Source organism: Triturus cristatus, chromosome 12 (assembly GCF_964204655.1).
Source record: "Triturus cristatus chromosome 12, aTriCri1.1, whole genome shotgun sequence".
Lineage (NCBI taxonomy): Eukaryota > Metazoa > Chordata > Amphibia > Caudata > Salamandridae > Triturus > Triturus cristatus.
In genome coordinates, this window is record NC_140595.1 from 523,501,730 (window position 1) to 523,524,172 (window position 22,443).

Genomic DNA, 22,443 nt, shown 5'->3' on the forward strand with positions numbered 1-22,443 from the left:
CCGCGGTCCCTTGACTCTCGACTTGTGGGCCCTAGCGGAGGTCAACCTTTACTTTTAAGAGCTCCCCCGGTTGCTCCAGGCCTGCTCTACAGTCTCCTTGAAGGAGACCTCGCTCAGATCTCGTGGGTCTGCACCAGTAGCTGATTTGTTCATCTTGCGTGGGTTGCGGTTGCCAAGGATTAGTGGATCCAATCCGGACACTAACACTGCAGCGACCCTCATCCTTTGTGGGACAGTCGCCCTCCAGAAGCTGGCCTTCCTTGAAGCCTCCCGGAGCCTGTGGCTGCAGATCCAAGCTACACCTTTTCCACTTGAAGCACCCGACATTGAAGGGCTCTTTTCCTTGAGCTCCCTGGTCACTGTGCCGTGACCCAGACTCTGTCCCCTCTGCTTTCAGGTTCTCCTCTACAAGATCTACAACTTCATTCTTCACGACATCATCAACGCTTTTGGCTAGCAGCAGTTTTGTACATTTTCCCATTGAAAATCAGCCCGCGACCCGACATCGAAAACGACCTATGCACCCGGCTTCCCTGGGGCAGGTAACAGTGGTACCTCGGTACTCTCGTGGTATTGGGCTCCTCAAAAGCTTAACTCTAAGCTCCTAACTTTGAACTCCTGCTAGAAGTGTCTTTAATCTTTTAAAATCAAACCGCGACATTCTCCATAGGCTTTAATAGAGATCCCGATAGCAGCTATTACCACTGCACGCGCCTCCCGTGGGTCCCCTTCCTCATCACCTGGGGTGGATTCTTAAGGGGCCAGCGATCCTTAATGCCCTAGGCATTGTCTGTAGAATTGTCGTGGTTCTTATACCACTTTTTTAATATATGGTTTGGTCCCCCCCTGGGGCCCTGTGATTCTAGTGCTATTTATTGTATCTATAAATGCTTGTTTGAATTGTAACTTTACCTCTAGCCTCATAAAGAGACTTGTGGGATTCTGTTTAGAATAAATACACATTTTTTTATATATATATATACCTGTGTGGACTACTCTTTCATTTGGTCATTCAAGAGGTTATCTATGGTAAAACAATAAGCTTAACACTCCTTCAAGACTTAGCCTGAAGGCTGCTCTCCACAGCTACCACTAGGATAGCTTTCTTTAAAGGTTGTCTTTAACCTATCACCTTAAGAGTCGAATTGGACTGGTGCAAGGTGGCCACTATAACTAGTGACCAGCATATGCCAGGCCAACTTCTCACATTGGTGTGCAGCAGTTGGATTCAATCTTGCCATTGTTTTACCAGATAACAAATTGAATTTCTAAAGTGAAAGCCACTTGGTACTAAAGGTACATATAAATTCAAGCTTAGAATATAATAAGTTCTACTGAACTTAGGAGTTGTGTGTGGAGGGTTTAGCACACCTTGACTACAACTCAAGAAAGGGTTCAGTAGGCCACACCTAGTGTAGGTAGATACACCAGTACCACCACACTAGAAATGTCTAAATTCAGGTGTCCATAAGGCTCTGGAAGGACCCCATAGGGTCCCAGTCGACAAATATGATAATCTCTCCTTTGCTGAGCTTAGGGAGATGTGCACCACTAGGCAACTTAAGACAAACAAAGGTGCCAATACTCAACGTCTCAGGGAAATCCTGCTCATAGCAGACTTTATGCAGACTTTAGTGTCAGATGGGGTAGACAGGTTGGGTGGGCATGCCCCAGAAGAGGACACCCCAGGGTTGGACTCTGATGAGGACAAGGAAGAGGAAGATGAACTTGACCTGGATGAACCAGACCATTCACAACATTGAGATGATGGCCCAAGAGGCACTCTCTCCATACCTAAAGGGAGAATGGTAGATCCAAACAGAAGGAACAGATCCCCCTCAGTGGGGTCTAACCGTTCTGAAAGATCCAAAGGGACCTCTGCTTCTTCTCAGAGAAGAGAATCCTCCAAGGAGAGGAAATGCAGACTGATCCAGTTTGAGCAGGCTAAACTACAGCTCAGGAGAGAACAGTTAGCATTGGACAGGGAATCCCTGGAGCTTCAGAAAGCTTCAAGAAAATGGGGTCTAGAGACCCCTGGTGGCAGTAATACCCCTAGAGTTAGAGAGAAATCTCCTGACAATAGGAACCTGCATAAGATTGTGCCCCCCTATCAGTCAGGGGATGATATCCATAAATTATTCACTGTACTTGAGAGGGCCTGTAAAGTTCAGAGGGTCCCAGTAGAGCAGTGGGCAGAAATCTTGTGGCTCTCCTTTGCAGACAAAGGTAGAGACAAGCTCCTCTCTGTTAGAGAAGAGGATTCAGTTGATTATTATATCTTGAGAGATGCTTTGATAGATGGGGTTGGCTTAACCACTGATCAGTATAGACTAAAGTTCAGAGACACCCAGAAAGCACAGAATCAAGATTGGGTAGACTTTGTAGATTGTGCTACCAAGGCACTGGAAGGTTGGTTAACTGGCAGTAAAGTAAATGATTACCAAGGATTGGATAATCTCATAATGAGGGAGCAGATCCTTAATAATTGTCAGAATCAGCTCTTACATCAGCACCTGGTGGACTCAGATTTGACCTTTCCCCAAGAATTGGGAAAGAAGGCAGACAAATGGGTCAGAACCAGGATTAAGCAGAAGGTCCAGCCCTTGGGGGGTGCAACTAAAAGGGAAGATGCCAAGAACTCTGAGAAGGGTGGGGGAAAGGGAAAAGACCAGCAGTCTTCAACAGGCCCCCGGAAAGCAGCATCTGATAATACCCAGTCCAACAAGGCTAAGCAGCCAAGGAAGCCATGGTGTAAAGTCGGTAAACAGAAAACCCATTGGACTTCAGATTGTAATAAGGCCAAAGACTCCACAAGTACCACACCTGCCCCTAAGGCACCTGTTCCCCCTAGTCCAGCTATAGGTGGTGGTACACAGAACAAGGGCATAGTAGGGTTGACCCTGGGATCTGGAGAGGAGTCTGGCCTAGTCAGAACTCCTACTCAGGCTGTCTTAGTTTGTAATGGGGACATGTCCCTATTCGTGAGTCCCAGTGGTTTGGGCAAATACAAGCAACAGCCTAAAATAAATGGAAAGGAGTCATTAGCTTACAGGGACACAGGAGCCAGTGTCACCATGGTGACTAAGGACCTTGTGGACCCTAGCCAGATAATACTTGGGGAAACTTACCAAGTGACCAATGCAAGCAACGTTCGTACTAACCATGTTCTAGCAGTTGTGAACTTCTCCTGGGGAGGGGTAACTGGCCTAAAGAAGGTTGTGGTGAGTGCAGACCTACCTGTTGAATGTTAGCTAGGGAATGATTTGGAGGCCTCAGTATGGGCTGAGGTGGAGCTAACTACCCATGCAGCAATGTTGGGTATACCAGCAGAAATATTTGCCCTGACAAGGTCAAAAGCAAAGCTGACAGGAACTGAACAGGCCTTGGATCCTGGAAGAATGGACCAAGGACCTTCCAAGAGGAGGAGTAGCAGGGGTAAGGCAGAGCCTTCCCCCCAGGAACAGTCTGTAGAGACTCTTTTAGCAGAAGAGGATCTAGCTCCTGAAGAAGGAACTGCCCCAGATGAACTGGAACCTGATCAGGTTGAGTTCTTGGGGGCAGGGGGACCTTCTAGGGCAGACTTGAGCCTGGAGCAGCAAAGCTGCCTCACTCTTGAACCCAACGAGAAAAAGGGGGGCGGAAAAGGGCTTTTGGAAAGAAGGTCCAGCTAGGTGAGCCCTGCAATATACAACCAAAAGAAGTACCAAAGCTGTTCCTTAGAGCTAATGAGACGGACCAAAAAGTGTACAGGTGACCGATGTGAATAGCACTAAGTCGGATATTGGAGCCCTCATACAACCGTCTTGGTGTCGTGAATCACGCACCCATCGGGATGTAAAGCGTCATCATCGGGCTGCTCCTACGTCGAGTCGGCTGGTGCAATACTCGACGGGCTCTTTTGAGGAGCGCTCTTGTGGAGATCTTTTTATCCGGACAGCCGTTAGGTGAGGTGGGAGTAGAGGGCTCTATTGTAATGTAGATGAAAAATGTGTAGTATGCAAATATTAAAATAGGTAAGGGAGTGCCATCTCAATCAGTTTATTATGAAGCCTCCTTACCTAATTAAAATTATGTGAGGTGGAGTGTAGATGCCTAGAATTATGTGCTAGGTTGTCAACACTGCCTCATCTGGGGTCAACATGTTTCTCGCTCTGTCTGAGAATTACTCTGGCGATTCATCAGGACCTATTATATTCTATCTACATGTAAGCTGTACAAATAGTTTATAATCAGCATTCTTATAGATATTACCTGAAACTCGGTCTACCCTATCAGATTCATAGGTTAGCGCGCTGCAGTTCCTGGTAGGAAACGCAAGGGGTTCCTTGCGTTTGACGCGCCGAGTCCGCGTCTCCGGATGACCTACCCCGCTCTACCAGGACTGCTGATGAGGCTGCAGGGAATGCCAGTGGAACCCATAAGATATATTGAGATGATGGGCTCCTTTACTCTGAGGGTCGAAACCCCAAGCCTGGTGCAGCCAGGAGGTTGGTCATACCTCAGAAGTTTAGGGGTTTCCTACTCACACTGGCCCATGATATTCCCTTAGCATGACACCTAGGCCAAAACAAGACTTGGGACAGAATTGTCCCTCACTTTAATTGGCCACAAATGAGTGAGGACTGTAAGAGCTTTTGCAGCTCTTGCATTACCTGTCAAGCCAGTGGCAAGGCAGGCAAGTCCACAAAGGCACCCCTGATACCATTGCCTGTGGTGGGGGTGCCCTTTGAACGGGTGGGGATTGATATAGTTGGTCCCCTGGACCCACCAACAGCATCTGGGCACAGGTTCTCTCTGGTGGTAGTGGATCATGCCACCAGATACCCAGAAGCTATTCCCCTTAGGACCATCCCAGACCCTGTGGTGGCAAGGGCCCTCCTGGGAATCTTTTCCAGGGTGGGTTTTCCTAAGGAGGTATTGTCTGACAGAGGTACAAACTGTATGAGTAGCTAACTCAAGGCAATGTGGAAAGAGTGTGGTGTCAACTATAGGTTCACCACCCCTTACCATCCCCAATGCAATGGCCTTATTGAGAGATTCAACAAGACCTTAAAGGGTATGATCAAAGGGCTCCCAGAAAAGCTTAGGCGAAAATGGGATGTTCTTCTGCCCTGCCTTCTCTTTGCATACAGGGAGGTGCCACAAAAGGGGGTTGGTTATAGCCCCTTTGAACTTTTGTTTGGACATCCTGTTAGAGGGCCACTCTGTCTAGTGAAGGAGGGATGGGAACAACCTCTCAAACCCCCTAAACAGGATATTGTGGACTATGTACTTGGTCTCCGCTCCCGGATGGCCGAGTACATGAAGAAGGCAACTAAAAACCTGGAGGCAAGTCAGGAATTACAGAAAGCCTGGCATGATCAAAAGGCTGTACTGGTGGTGTACCACCCAGGACAGAAGGTATGGGTGTTGGAGCCTGTGGCCCTAGCAGCTCTCCAAGATAAATGGAGTGGGCCCCATACCGTTTTGGAAAAGAAGGGAGAGGTCACCTATTTGGTGGACCTTGGCACTCCCAGAAGTCCCCACAGGGTACTTCATGTTAATAGACTGAAAGCATATGTGGACAGGGCCGACATGGGCTTGCTCATGGCAACAGATGAGGGACAGGAGGAAGAGAGTGACCCTCTCCCAGATCTGCTCTCTCACAACCCTGACGATGGGTCAGTTGATGGAGTAGCCTTGGCAGGCAGCCTCACTGACCAGCAGCAAGCAGACTGTAGACAAGTTCTTCAGTCTTACAGACATATGTTTTCTCTGACTCCAAATCAGACGCCCTGGTGCACTCATGAAGTGGACACTGGGGACAGTCTGCCTGTCAGGAATAAAATCTACAGGCAACCTGACCATGTCAGGGACTGCATAAGGACAGAAGTCCAAAAGGAATTAGGAGTGATTGAGCCCTCAGAGAGCCCTTGGGCTAGCCCAGTAGTCCTTGTACCAAAACCTAACACCCAGGATGGTAAGAGAGAGATGAGGTTCTGTGTCGACTACAGGGGACTCAATGCAGTCACTAAGACTGATGCTCACCCAATTCCCAGAGCAGATGAGCTCATAGATAGATTGGCCTCAGCCAAGTATTTGAGCACATTTGATCTGACAGCTGGCTAATGGCAGATAAGGTTGGCTGAGTCTGCAAAAGCCAAAACTGCATTTTCTACCCCTGGTGGGCACTATCAATTTATTGTAATGCCCTTTGGTTTGAAAAATGCACCTGCCACTTTTCAAAGGTTGGTGAACCAAGTCCTCTCAGGCCTGGAAGACTTTAGTGCAGCATATCTAGATGACATTGCTGTCTTCAGCTCCACCTGGGAGGATCACCTGATCCACCTGAGGAAAGTTTTGGAAGCCCTGCAAAAGGCAGGGCTCACTATCAAGGCTACTAAGTGCCAGATAGGGCAGCGTCAGGTTGTGTACCTGGGTCACCTTGTAGGTGGAGGCCAGGGTCAACCACTTCAGAGCAAAATCCAGACCATCATGGACTGGGTTGCTCCAACCACCCAGACTCAGGTCCGAGCTTTCTTGGGCCTGACTGGTTATTATAGAAGGTTTGTAAAGGGATATGGATCCATTGTGACCCCCTTGAATGACCTAACCTCTAAGAGGATGCCCAAGAAGGTTCAGTGGACTGTCAGCTGTCAGAAAGCTTTTGATGACCTAAAACAGGCTATGTGCTCTGCTCCAGTGGTCCAGTGCTCCAAAGCCCCAACTACTCCAAATAATTCATAGTTCCAACTAATGCTTCTGAGGTGGGGGTGGGTGCTGTATTATCACAACTGAATGAAGAGGGCCAGGATCAACCAGTAGCTTTTATTAGCAGAAGGTTGACCTCCAGAGAGAAACGTTGGTCAGCTATAGAGAGGGAGGCCTTTGCTGTGGTCTGGGCCTTGAAGAAGCTGAGGCCATACTTGTTTGGCACTCACTTCCTTGTTCAAGCAGACCATAAACCCCTCCTATGGCTAAAACAGATGAAGGGTGAAAACCCCAAACTACTCAGGTGGTCCATTTCCCTACAGGGGATGGACTTCACAGTGGAACATAGACCTGGGAGCAACCATGCCAATGCAGCTGGCCTCTCCAGATATTTCCACTTAGAACATGAAGACTCAACTGGTCAAGGTTAGTTTAATGTCCCTGTGTTTGGGGGGGGGGGGGGTAATGTAGGAGAGTGGCATCGACTGCATAGTTGCCCCCAACTTTTTGCTGATGTTTTGACTTTGTTATGACTCTAGCCAGGCTGTGGCCCTGCTATCCAGGACCCCAGCCTATCTGCTTCTTCTCTAAACTGATGTGAGTACCCTAGGTACAACCCAACTGGATACTGAGGATATCCTGTCAGCCCTTGTAGATGGTACCCTAGGTACCCAGGGCATGGGTCCCTCAGAGGCCTATCAGGGCTGCAGCCCTTTTTGTGCCACCCTGGGACAGCCATACCAAATGACACCACCAGACCACTACTGTAGTCTGGGTAAGGTGGTGCTTGCACCCCCTTACATGGATACAGGTACCCTGTATCCCACCTATGTACAACACATGTATTCCCATTGGTCACCCCTCAAGCAGGCCTTGCTAATCCTACAAGGCAGGGTGCTGAGATATGTGTGAGGGGGGACCCCTACCTGAGTAGGGCCCCTCTGCAACCCTCGTAAAAATCATTGCTGGGTTGTTTGTAGTGTAGCCATACCATATACTCTCAACCGCATTATAAGTATATCGTGATAGCGTGATAACTTGAGAATGGCTACACAGAACCATATTGTGTTTGGTGTCAAACATGTAGGAATCATACCCCCAGTCCAGCCATGGGCACGAGGGCATGATTCCCCCCTGCTAGTGGGGCGATATGGGAAAAGCGGCAGAATTTAGACACCAATTTAAAAGTGCACACGTATCACAAAATGGATGCTACTCGCCACCCACACGACTCTGGCTGCCTGTTGCTGGGCAAAACCCCAGCCTCGGCAGCTGGACAATAGGGATCCTGTTGCAGGGAGGTGCCAGCACCTTCCCAGACAGGCTATGTGGATTGGAACTGGGTGGGTGCACCATAGGATGCCTTTCAGAGTTGCACGTAGGCTGCTACAGCGCCTACATTCTGCATACACCGCCTGGAACCGGTTCAGGGGCATCCTGCCCCTCGCCCAGGTGGGAAACACACAAAGGGGACAGGGTGTAGCCACCCTTTCCCGCCTCAACTGTCATTGGTGGGCTCTGATCTGGACCCTCCCCTAATCTCTTGGATAAAGGTGAATACTGTGTCCCCAGAGCCTCAGGTTAATCTTGGACTTCACAGACCTGACCTTCGACGAGCTGCTGCCCAGCTGACTGAAGAAATCTCCCTTGGGATAAAGGAGTTACCCCCCTGCACCGTGGACTGCGTGGGTGTTGAGATCCCCAATACCCCAGGACACCGGCCACCTCTTGCATAGCACACGACCCTGACCAGTGGGGAAGTTGTGCTTTGGCCCAATATTGAGCCAACCTCTCCGCAGTAACTGTGCCAAAGATCAGCACCTGTGGCCCGTGGGCACCCTTTTACGCACGCCAAATTGCTGCCTCCCATTGTCCCTTGTCTCTCGACTTGTGGGCCCTAGCAGAGGTCAACCTTTACTTTTAAGAGTTCCCCTGGTTGCTCCAGGCCTGCTCTACAGTCTCCTCGAAGGAGACCTCGCTCAGACCTTGTGGGTCTGCACCAGTAGCTGATTTGTTCATCTTGCGTGGGTTGCGGTTGCCAAGGCTTAGTAGATCCAATCCGGACACTAACACCGCAGCGACCCTCATCCTTTATGGAACAGTCGCCCTCCAGAAGCTGGCCTTCCTTGAAGCCTGCCGGAGCCCGTGGCTGCAGATCCAAGCTACACCTTTTCCACTTGAAGCACCCGACATTGAAGGGCTCTTTTCCTTGAGCTCCCTGGTCACTGTGCCGTGACCCAGACTCTGTCCCCTCTGCTTTCAGGTTCTCCTCTACAAGGTCTACAACTTCATTCTTCACGACATCATCGACGCTTTTGGCTAGCAGCAGTTTTGTACAATTTCCCATTGAAAATCAGCCTGCGACCCGACATCGAAAACGACCTATGCACCCGGCTTCCCTGGGGCAGGTAACAGTGGTACCTCGGTACTCTCGTGGTAGTGGGCTTCTCAAAAGCTTAACTCTAAGCTCCTAACTTTGAACTCCTGCTAGAAGTGTATTTAATCTTTTAAAATCAAACCACGACATTCTCCATAGGCTTTATTAGAGATCCCGATATCAGCTATTACCACTGCACGCGTCTCCCGTGGGTCCCCTTCCTCATCACCTGGGGTGGATTCTTAAGGGGCCAGCGATCCTTAATGCCCTAGCCATTGTCTGTAGAATTGTCGTGGTTCTTATACCACTTTTTTAATATATGGTTTGGTCCCCCCCTGGGGCCCTGTGATTCCAGTGCTATTTATTGTATCTATAATTGCTTGTTTGAATTGTAACTTTACCTCTAGCCTCATAAAGAGACTTGTGGGATTCTGTTTAGAATAAGTACATATATTTTATATATATACCTGTGTGGACTACTCTTTCATTTGGTCATTCAAGAGGTTATCCATGGTAAAACAATAAGCTTAACACTCCTTCAAGACTTAGCCTGAATGCTGCTCTCCACAGCTACCACTAGGATAGCTTTCTTTAAAGGTTGTCTTTAACCTATCACCTTAAGAGTCAAATTGTACTGGTGCAAGGTGGCCACTATAACTAGAGACCAGCATATGCCAGGCCAACTTCTCACACAAGGTATGTGTTAGAAACGAGGTCTCTAGTTGACAGGTTGTTACCCTGTCCAAGTAGGGATACTTCTTCCTAGTCAGGAATGGTTCAGGCCGGTTCAGGACGGCCGTGGCATCGCAGACCAGCTACGGTGTCAGGAGACCTGCAAAACAGTATTCAGGGTATTGAGGACCTTGCGATAAGCTCCAAAGAGCCAGCGTCAGCAGGTGTCGGTTCCGGGGGTCGGTGCAGGTGTCGTTGGGCCCTTGAAGTCAATCAATCAATCAATCAATCAATCAATCAATCAATCAATCAATCAATCAGGCGTTTGCTGAGCGCGACTACTCACCCATAAGGGTCTCAAGGCGCTGGGGGTTGGGGGGGTGCAGGTTCCAGTCAATCAAGGAGGAGGTCTGTCAAAGAGCCAAGATGGAGAGTGATGTTGTCTGTCTGAGATGGAGCGGAAGGGCGCTCCAGGTTCTGGCAGCGAGGAAGGAAAAGGAGCATCCATCCGATCTGGTCTTTCTGGTGCGAGGGACCATGGCATAGGAAAGCTGGGCTGATTGTAGGGTCCTTTGGGGTGCGTGGTATTTGAGTCACACGCATGGAATTTGAGTCACACAAGTGCAGGTCAAACTGTGAGGTTGAATTCAGGAGCGTCGGCAGGAGTCGAGGCTGTGGTGTGAATGGATCGGTGTGGTGTGCAGTGCCCTCAGGTTGGGTTGCTGGCAGCGGCTCGGTGACAGTCGTCCAGTGGTGTCGGTGAGACCAGGGCTGCGGTGAGAAGTGGGGTAGTGCTCCTTGCAGTGCTGGCAGGTCACGGTGTAAGCAGCAGCGGCGTCATTGCTGAAGCGCTGTCGTGGGTATACCCAAGACTGCGGTGCAAGATGGGGCGATGCAGTGTGCGGGGCCCACGGCTCGTGATGCAAACAGCAGCATCACTTGACGATCTGGAGTCGGTGAGCCAAGACTGTGGTGTGGGATGGAGTGCTGCGTTGTGTAACTTACGAGTGGTGCCCCCAAACCACGGTGCAGGCCACCGCATCGATGTCAGCTTGCAGCGGCGGTAAGACAACAGCGGCAGTATGAAGCGAGGCGGTGGGGTGTGCGGTGCTCACAGGTTGCAGCGCAAGCCACGGCTCAGTAGCGGTGTCGGATGGCATCATAGGTGAGACCAGGGTTGCGGCACGAAGTGCTGCGGTTCCCTCTGCGGTGCCTTCAGCTCACGGAGCCAGCAGCAGCTTCATTGCCGGCGTCAGGTTGCTTTTTCCCCCTGTAGCAGCTGAAACACACTGTTCCAGGTGCTAGTACCTATAAGAAGACAAATGATGTTCCAGAGACTTCTTGAACAGGGGGCAAGCTCTACCTTTAGCCCTTAGAGATACTCAGAAAATGAAGTTGTAGAAACTACAGTCCAGTTCTTTCACTGCCCAAGACAGGAGCAGCCACTGCCGGTCAACACAGCAAAGCACACAGCAAAATGGTAGTATCTCCTCGCAGCTTCTCCAGCTTTTCTTCTTGGCATGTTCCTTTATCCCAGAGAGTTCTAAATTTCTGGGGACCCCATATTTATACTACATTTCCCTTTGAAGTTGGTACAAACAAAGTACCTCTGGCATACATTACCCAGTTCCGCCTGGGCCAGGTTTCTACAAGAGGTGGAAACAGCTTTGTGAAAGGCAGTCACAGTCCATTCAGGTGCAAGCGACAAATCCTCCCACTACTCTAAATGCAGCCAGGTCCATTCAGCCTGGCTATAAGTCATCCAGGAAAGTCAGGCCTCACCTCAACACCCCTTGTGTCTGTCTTCTGTGAAGTCGCATCCCCAGCTCCTCTTACTCTGAACCAAGACGGTGAATACACAAATGGCAAAGGCACAGAGGATGGTTGGCCACTTTCTAAAAGTGGCATTTTCAAACACACAATATAAAAGCCATCTTTACTAAAAGATGTATTTTTATATTCTGAGTTCAGGAAGCCTAAGCTCCTGTCCTCTATCTTGTCCCAATGGAAATGTATACTTGTAGGTTGTACAAGACAACTCCTATGTTAACCTATGGGACAGACAGTCTTGCAATAGTGAAAAACGGAATGCACAGTATTTCACTATCAGGACATGTAGCACACACCAGTACACGCCCTACCTTTCACCCACACTGCACCCTGCTCACAGGGGTACCTTGGGCCTACCTTAGGAGTGTCTTACATGTAAGGAAAGGGAAGATTATGACTGGCAAGTGGGTGTACATCCCTTATCAACATGGCAGCAAAAACTGCATGCTGACAATGCAATGGCAGGTCTGAGAACTCTTTGAAAGGCAACTTGTGTGGGTGACACAAGAAGTGCTCCTTGCCCACTAGCATTTGATATACAGGCCCTGGGCACACACAGGGCACTGAACTAGGGACTTAGTAGTAAATCAAATAAGTCAATCATGGAAGCACCAATCCATAGCCCCAATTTACAGTAGGAGCACTTGCACTTTAAAACTAATTAGCAGTGAGAAAGTGCGCAGAGACACTGTCCCAGCAAAAACAAAGTCCAGTATACCATCCAAACAGGATGTTAGAAGGCAAAAAGACAGGGGTGCACACGCCAACAGATTCCAGGTCTAACAGTATGAAAGACTGCTTGGATTTGAGCTTGTTGTAGGCAATGTTTGTTTTAATAGAAGTGGGGTGAGAGTACACTTTCTCACATCCCAGCACAGTTCGCCCCAATGTTTTATGGTAAATGTGGTAAAAAATTAGTTCTCATTTCAAAAGTAACTAGTTTTTTACCAGTGTTGGTGCAGATAGTGCTGTAACATGTGAACGTGTTTCTGGATTTCGTCCTTCATCAGTAGAGAGCAGCAAACTTTGATCTGGGGTTGCTGGAAATGCTGACATAGTGTGGAGGACAGGCTGCAGTAGGAGTGGTGAGTGCACTGTGATCAGTGTGCATGACGGTTTTGCCGGCCATCGCAGGCCGGTCAAACCATCATGCGTACTGAAGCTGCCTCCAACTCGAGCTGCGTTGCCAGATTGGAGACAGCAGTCACGGGCTCCCGTCTCACTGGGAGTGGAAATTCAGAGCGCTCAGGCCAATCCTGACGCTGCTTCCTTCAGCATGATCAAACACAAGGAGATGATGGACGGAGCACTGAAACTTTTCAGACACTCACCCCCAGTCACAGATCTGGGTTTAAGCCATCATTGTTCTTTAGCTCACTTCGCCACCCCAGTTCAGACACAGCTATATGCAAATCAGTCTTGACCCTGTAAACACTCACACGGAAGAGGGCCCCTGAATCTGATAGCTAGCAGAGGGAGCAGGGGAAGGAGAAACGTAATAATACAAAAACAACACGCTGCCCTAGAGTTACTTTAACTAGTGCTAATGAGTTACCGGTAGAAGGAACAAGATCCTAAAAACCAAAGGCCCTCCCAATTATGATATATACAATTGAGTAGAATTTTTTAAAATATTTATTGACAATATTTGATCAGCACAGTACAAAAGACATAAAAAGATGAATATCACAATAATCAATAAACATCACGAGTCTCACACACTCATTCTATCAAACCAGTCTTGACCCTGTGCCTCATGGCAACAGTCCAGCCCGAACTGCCAAGGCATGGCATCCCTGGACCAAAAACAAGCATCTTTGGACTGGTTTCGGGCTAACAGCCCTCATCAGCCAGGCCAGCTTGCATCCAGTAGCAAAGTGAGCAAGGTACCCACGTCTGGGCATACCCTGCCAACTTAGCGCGAAAAAAGCAAACACAAGGAGATGATGGACAGAGCGCTGAAAATTTTCAGACACTCACTCCCAGTCACAGATCTGGGTAGAATCCATCATTGTTCTTTAGCTCACTTCCCCACCTGAGGTTGGACACAGCCATAAACAAAGCAGTCTTGACCCTGTGCCTCATGGGAACAGTCCAGACTGAAATGCCAAGCCATGTCTTCCCCGGACAGGAAACAAGCATCTTGGGACCGGTTTCGGGCTAGCAGTCCTCAACAGCCAGGCTAGCTTGAATCCAGTGGCAAACTGAGCAAGGGCCCAGATCTCTGTACTGTGGTGAATGTATGACATTGTTCTGCATTCTGTCCATCAATTGTTCTTTTTGCATCCTTCAGCATGAGAGCAGCGTAAGGATTGGCGGCAGTGGAGTCTAGGAGCCTGTGCCTGCAGAGGAGACGAGCAGAAGAGCGAGACGCGGCTGGCTGCAGGTAAGTTAATTTTTTTTTCTTTTTCAGTTTTTTATTTTGTTAATTGTTGTCCGTCGTCCCCTGACCCCACCCGCTGCCCCTCTTCGACAACACCAGCTGCTACTGCAAAAACGTCGCACACGCTGACCAGTCACCGCAACCTATAGGGCACTGCCTGATTGCCCCATTAGTCAGTCCAACCTTGGGAATGACAAGGGCCTAAGATGAATGACCTTGAAAGCGAAGTTGGAAAAAGAAGGAAGGGACCTTAAGAGGGTGGGGGATAGAAAGCAATTTATTGTTTAGTTGGGTAAAACTGTTTCAATTAAAGAAGGAAGCATGACAATGACTCAATAAAACATTGCAAAGTGGAGTGGATTAAATTAAATGCATACACATTTAATTGCAGAGTACGGCCTGCCCTGTGTTTTAGAATTAGGAAAAACAATTAGCGGTTTGGGCGTGTTATCACATCACTATTTTAAGTTTTTCCTCATTACACATTAACTACACCAAAGCTATGATATTTTTGATAAAAGGTTTTCACTGTGGCTATGGGTGAAGGCCAAGTACCACTATCTTGCGATCTGCGGTGGTGGAGAGGGCCATGGTGGGCAGCACCTTGAGCGCAGTATTCCAAACTATAAGCTGACAAGACACTGAATAAATCCTGATGTATTTTCCTGCTGTAAGCAGGAGAGGTCAGTCTCAAGCCAAGCTTATTATAGAGGCAATGTGGTGCTCATCCAAAGCTTTCTTCAGAATGAAAGCTGACCTTTCTAACACTGATAGTCATTTCATATATAAACAGACTGAGAATAGCACAATCTGCCCAAAATGATCTTTCAAACTAGGACCATAGAGTACAGAAAACTGGTTCAGAATGGCACATAAATTGTCTTGGGATGCTAAATGCAAACAAGCAATGACAGGACCTTTAAAGTGGTTTTATTGTAGTTTATTTCACAGAAGCATGCACGTATAGAAACACATGCACACACACACATGCAGACAGAACAACACACCTGCCAGCACCCATGCACTCCAAAAGCAACATTCATATTGGCACCAGCGCAGAGACATAGGTGCAGAGACTAATGAACACAGACAAACTAGTACAGATGCAGTTGCAGAGCAGATACAGCCTTTCTCCCATGTATGTGTACACAGACAACTCATATGCAGATACAAACAGTCACCCCTTGCAGGTGGGTGCAGTCACTCACTACACCTGCCTGCTGGAAATCTCTAATCTCCCTTTAAAAGTGCAATCATGTTGTTGCCTGCACAGTGGAGCGATTGCTTCAAAGCAGCTCCCTTTTTCACTTGAATGGGCTGTCCTCAGGGTAACACAAGTTCGCAGCTGCCCTGGGGGCAGTGCATTTAATGTGATTGGGTGCACTTTACCTGTTTGTGCAAGGTGCACCTGTTTTAAGGTGCGCCTGGCATAAACAGGGAAATTGTACCCTATCTATGATATGGCCCCAAGGGGCCGTATCATAGAAGTGCCCCCGGGCTGCAAGAGGCGTTTGTGCCCACTTAGCACGCCCAAAGCACTTTGGTATTACAGAAAAAGCTGCAGACGCTTGTGCGAACCCTTCTGTAATTCCAATAGCGTGGGCACACATAAAGCCCCAGTGCTGTCTTCAGTGGGTGTTCCCTTTTTGCATGGGGGTGTGCCCCATGCAAATGAGGGAATCCCTTTGACTCTGCAACAGCACTGTATTATAGACGTGGAAGCTGAGGCAAAGAAGTTGTCAGGAGAAGCATTGACAGTGCACCACCTAAAAGGTGGTGCACTGTCAGTGCGCCCCCTGACTACAGCTCTCTGGATAGGGATAGGGGTTCCCAATGATCCCCCAGACATCTCCTTGCAGGTGGGTGCAGTCACTCACTTCAACTGCCTGCAAGTGGATCTCTAATCCCCTTTAACCCCTTCGCTGCTAGGCCTTTTCCCCTCCTGTGCTAAGCCCTTTTTGGGCTATTTGAGGTAGTGCGCGCTTAGGCCCCTGTAACTTTTTGACCACATTAGGTATCCACGCCAAATTTGCGTCCTTTTCTTCCAACATCTTGGGGATTCTAAAGGTACCCAGGGTTTGTGGATTCTCCTAGAGGGGTCACAGAAATTAGTCAAAATACAGCAATTTTTTTTTTTTTTTGTGAAAAATGTGAAAAACGGGCTGCAAATGAAAGCTTCTGGGTTTTTCTCTGCAAATGGTATCAAAAAAGGGTTTGTGGGGCTGAAATCACAATTTCTCCAGCTTTTAGGGAATGACAGACTTTTGTTAGAAAACCAACATTTTTTACACAGTTTTGGCATTTTTCTGGGACATACCCTATTTTTGCTATTTTTTGTGCTTTCAACCTCCTTCCAGTTAACGGTAGAAAAGGGTAACAAAACAATAATGGATCCTGGAAAGCTATACATTTTTGAAAAGTAGACAAAATTCTGAATTCAGCAAGGGGTCATTTGCGTAGATCCATCAAGGTTTCTTTATAGAAATTTACAGGCAAATATAGGAGAAATTAAAAATTTGTTGAAAAAAGCAGCCTCTTGAGTCAACGTTTTTACCTGTAACTTCTTCGAATTATGACATCTCTTTGAAAGCAATGTACCGTTACATCCGGTAGACCTTCCTGGTTGTGGGGACATATAGGACTTGTAGGTTCATCAAGAGCCCAACGAACCCAGAGTAGAAAAATGAGCAGCATTTTGTAATGTTTTTTTTTTTTGGTCCGGGTATATAGCAATTATTGTGGGAAAATGTATACTTGGAAAAATCGGTATGAAAGTCACCTATGTATTTCTGAAATGGGAACAAATTACAGAGTTCAGAAACAGTGCATATTTGCACATTTTCGAAATTGGGAATACTCATATTTGCATGACAATTATTGGTCATTTTTCAAAATGACTTTTTTTTTACACAATGTCTTTCATTTGGAAGGGAGAAATGCATCAAAAATCAACAGGTAATAACAGTTGCTTTACAAATTTGAACTACCCTAAGTCTCCCGAGAAAAATGGTACCTCACTTGTGTGGGTAGGCATAGTGCCCACGACAGGAAGTGGCTCAAAACCTAAGGTGAACACACCACATTTTCACACTGAAAATTTACACTTTTTTTGCAAAGAGTCTAGCTGTAGTTTTTGAACCCTAGCCCTGCCGGCACCTAGGGAAACCTAGCAAACCTATACATTTTTGAAAACTAGACACCCAGGGGAATCCAGGATGGGGTGACTTGACTGCCTCCCACCATGGTCTGTTACCCAGAATCCCTTGCAAACGTAAAAAATTGACAAAAAAAACACATTTTCCCCACATTTCTGTGATGGAAAGTTCTGGAATCTGCGTGGATCCACAAATTTCCACCCACCCCGCGTTCCCCAAAGTCCTACGAGAAAAATGGTACCTCACTTGTGCGGGTCGGCCTAGTGCCCGCGACAGGAAACGGCGCAAAACGCAACGTGGTTTTGGAGTGAAAAATGACCCTTTTTTTGGCAAAGTGACTAGCTGTAGATTTTGTACCCTAGCCCTGCCGGCACCTAGGGAAACCTAGCAAACCTATACATTTCTGAAAACTAGACACCCAGGGGAATCCAGGATGGGGTGACTTGACTGCCTCCCACCATGGTCTGTTACCCAGAATCCCTAGCAAACGTAAAAAATTGACAAAAAAAACACATTTTCCCCACATTTCTGTGATGGAAAGTTCTGGAATCTGCGTGGATCCACAAATTTCCACCCACCCCGCGTTCCCCAAAGTCCTACGAGAAAAATGGTACCTCACTTGTGCGGGTCGGCCTAGTGCCCGCGACAGGAAACGGCGCAAAACGCAACGTGGTTTTGGAGTGAAAAATGACCCTTTTTTTGGCAAAGTGACTAGCTGTAGATTTTGTACCCTAGCCCTGCCGGCACCTAGGGAAACCTAGCAAACCTATACATTTCTGAAAACTAGACACCCAGGGGAATCCAGGATGGGGTGACTTGACTGCCTCCCACCATGGTCTGTTACCCAGAATCCCTTGCAAACATAAAAAATTGAAAAAAAACCCACATTTTCCCCACATTTCTGTGATGGAAAGTTCTGGAATCTGCGTGGATCCACAAATTTCCACCCACCCCGCGTTCCCCAAAGTCCTACGAGAAAAATGGTACCTCACTTGTGCGGGTCGGCCTAGTGCCCGCGACAGGAAACGGCGCAAAACGCAACGTGGTTTTGGAGTGAAAAATGACCCTTTTTTTGGCAAAGTGACTAGCTGTAGATTTTGTACCCTAGCCCTGCCGGCACCTAGGGGAACCTAGCAAACCTATACATTTCTGAAAACTAGACACCCAGGGGAATCCAGGATGGGGTGACTTGACTGCCTCCCACCATGGTCTGTTACCCAGAATCCCTAGCAAACGTAAAAAATTGACAAAAAAAACACATTTTCCCCACATTTCTGTGATGGAAAGTTCTGGAATCTGCGTGGATCCACAAATTGCTACCCACCCCGCGTTCCCCAAAGTCCTACGAGAAAAATGGTACCTCACTTGTGCGGGTCGGCCTAGTGCCCGCGACAGGAAACGGCGCAAAACGCAACGTGGTTTTGGAGTGAAAAATGACCCTTTTTTTGGCAAAGTGACTAGCTGTAGATTTTGTACCCTAGCCCTGCCGGCACCTAGGGAAACCTAGCAAACCTATACATTTCTGAAAACTAGACACCCAGGGGAATCCAGGATGGGGTGACTTGACTGCCTCCCACCATGGTCTGTTACCCAGAATCCCTTGCAAACGTAAAAAATTGAAAAAAAAAACACATTTTCCCCACATTTCTGTGATGGAAAGTTCTGGAATCTGCGTGGATCCACAAATTTCCACCCACCCCGCGTTCCCCAAAGTCCTACGAGAAAAATGGTACCTCACTTGTGCGGGTCGGCCTAGTGCCCGCGACAGGAAACGGCGCAAAACGCAACGTGGTTTTGGAGTGAAAAATGACCCTTTTTTTGGCAAAGTGACTAGCTGTAGATTTTGTACCCTAGCCCTGCCGGCACCTAGGGAAACCTAGCAAACCTATACATTTCTGAAAACTAGACACCCAGGGGAATCCAGGATGGGGTGACTTGACTGCCTCCCACCATGGTCTGTTACCCAGAATCCCTTGCAAACGTAAAAAATTGAAAAAAAAACCACATTTTCCCCACATTTCTGTGATGGAAAGTTCTGGAATCTGCGTGGATCCACAAATTTCCACCCACCCCGCGTTCCCCAAAGTCCTACGAGAAAAATGGTACCTCACTTGTGCGGGTCGGCCTAGTGCCCGCGACAGGAAACGGCGCAAAACGCAACGTGGTTTTTGAGTGAAAAATGACCCTTTTTTTGGCAAAGTGACTAGCTGTAGATTTTGTACCCTAGCCCTGCCGGCACCTAGGGAAACCTAGCAAAACTATACATTTCTGAAAACTAGACACCCAGGGGAATCCAGGATGGGGTGACTTGACTGCCTCCCACCATGGTCTGTTACCCAGAATCCCTAGCAAACGTAAAAAATTGACAAAAAAAACACATTTTCCCCACATTTCTGTGATGGAAAGTTCTGGAATCTGCGTGGATCCACAAATTGCTACCCACCCCGCGTTCCCCAAAGTCCTACGAGAAAAATGGTACCTCACTTGTGCGGGTCGGCCTAGTGCCCGCGACAGGAAACGGCGCAAAACGCAACGTGGTTTTGGAGTGAAAAATGACCCTTTTTTTGGCAAAGTGACTAGCTGTAGATTTTGTACCCTAGCCCTGCCGGCACCTAGGGAAACCTAGCAAATCTATACATTTCTGAAAACTAGACACCCAGGGGAATCCAGGATGGGGTGACTTGACTGCCTCCCACCATGGTCTGTTACCCAGAATCCCTTGCAAACGTAAAAAATTGAAAAAAAACCCACATTTTCCCCACATTTCTGTGATGGAAAGTTCTGGAATCTGCGTGGATCCACAAATTTCCACCCACCCCGCGTTCCCCAAAGTCCTACGAGAAAAATGGTACCTGACTTGTGCGGGTCGGCCTAGTGCCCGCGACAGGAAACGGCGCAAAACGCAACGTGGTTTTGGAGTGAAAAATGACCCTTTTTTTGGCAAAGTGACTAGCTGTAGATTTTGTACCCTAGCCCTGCCGGCACCTAGGGAAACCTAGCAAACCTATACATTTCTGAAAACTAGACACCCAGGGGAATCCAGGATGGGGTGACTTGACTGCCTCCCACCATGGTCTGTTACCCAGAATCCCTTGCAAACGTAAAAAATTGAAAAAAAACCCACATTTTCCCCACATTTCTGTGATGGAAAGTTCTGGAATCTGCGTGGATCCACAAATTTCCACCCACCCCGCGTTCCCCAAAGTCCTACGAGAAAAATGGTACCTCACTTGTGCGGGTCGGCCTAGTGCCCGCGACAGGAAACGGCGCAAAACGCAACGTGGTTTTGGAGTGAAAAATGACCCTTTTTTTGGCAAAGTGACTAGCTGTAGATTTTGTACCCTAGCCCTGCCGGCACCTAGGGAAACCTAGCAAACCTATACATTTCTGAAAACTAGACACCCAGGGGAATCCAGGATGGGGTGACTTGACTGCCTCCCACCATGGTCTGTTACCCAGAATCCCTTGCAAACGTAAAAAATTGACAAAAAAAACACATTTTCCCCACATTTCTGTGATGGAAAGTTCTGGAATCTGCGTGGATCCACAAATTTCCACCCACCCCGCGTTCCCCAAAGTCCTACGAGAAAAATGGTACCTCACTTGTGCGGGTCGGCCTAGTGCCCGCGACAGGAAACGGCGCAAAACGCAACGTGGTTTTGGAGTGAAAAATGACCCTTTTTTTGGCAAAGTGACTAGCTGTAGATTTTGTACCCTAGCCCTGCCGGCACCTAGGGAAACCTAGCAAACCTATACATTTCTGAAAACTAGACACCCAGGGGAATCCAGGATGGGGTGACTTGACTGCCTCCCACCATGGTCTGTTACCCAGAATCCCTTGCAAACGTAAAAAATTGAAAAAAAACCCACATTTTCCCCACATTTCTGTGATGGAAAGTTCTGGAATCTGCGTGGATCCACAAATTTCCACCCACCCCGCGTTCCCCAAAGTCCTACGAGAAAAATGGTACCTCACTTGTGCGGGTCGGCCTAGTGCCCGCGACAGGAAACGGCGCAAAACGCAACGTGGTTTTGGAGTGAAAAATGACCCTTTTTTTGGCAAAGTGACTAGCTGTAGATTTTGTACCCTAGCCCTGCCGGCACCTAGGGAAACCTAGCAAACCTATACATTTCTGAAAACTAGACACCCAGGGGAATCCAGGATGGGGTGACTTGACTGCCTCCCACCATGGTCTGTTACCCAGAATCCCTTGTAAACGTAAAAAATTGACAAAAAAAACACATTTTCCCCACATTTCTGTGATGGAAAGTTCTGGAATCTGCGTGGATCCACAAATTTCCACCCACCCCGCGTTCCCCAAAGTCCTACGAGAAAAATGGTACCTCACTTGTGCGGGTTGGCCTAGTGCCCGCGACAGGAAACGGCGCAAAACGCAACGTGGTTTTGGAGTGAAAAATGACCCTTTTTTTGGCAAAGTGACTAGCTGTAGATTTTGTACCCTAGCCCTGCCGGCACCTAGGGAAACCTAGCAAACCTATACATTTCTGAAAACTAGACACCCAGGGGAATCCAGGATGGGGTGACTTGACTGCCTCCCACCATGGTCTGTTACCCAGAATCCCTTGCAAACGTAAAAAATTGAAAAAAAACCCACATTTTCCCCACATTTCTGTGATGGAAAGTTCTGGAATCTGCGTGGATCCACAAATTTCCACCCACCCCGCGTTCCCCAAAGTCCTACGAGAAAAATGGTACCTCACTTGTGCGGGTCGGCCTAGTGCCCGCGACAGGAAACGGCGCAAAACGCAACGTGGTTTTGGAGTGAAAAATGACCCTTTTTTTGGCAAAGTGACTAGCTGTAGATTTTGTACCCTAGCCCTGCCGGCACCTAGGGAAACCTAGCAAACCCATACATTTCTGAAAACTAGACACCCAGGGGAATCCAGGATGGGGTGACTTGACTGCCTCCCACCATGGTCTGTTACCCAGAATCCCTTGCAAACGTAAAAAATTGACAAAAAAAACACATTTTCCCCACATTTCTGTGATGGAAAGTTCTGGAATCTGCGTGGATCCACAAATTTCCACCCACCCCGCATTCCCCAAAGTCCTACGAGAACAATGGTACCTCACTTGTGCGGGTCGGCCTAGTGCCCGCGACAGGAAACGGCGCAAAACGCAACGTGGTTTTGGAGTGAAAAATGACCCTTTTTTTGGCAAAGTGACTAGCTGTAGATTTTGTACCCTAGCCCTGCCGGCACCTAGGGAAACCTAGCAAACCTATACATTTCTGAAAACTAGACACCCGGCGGTTTCCAGGGAGGTATGGCTTGCGTGGATCCCCCAACGTTTCCTTACCCAGAATCCCCTGCAA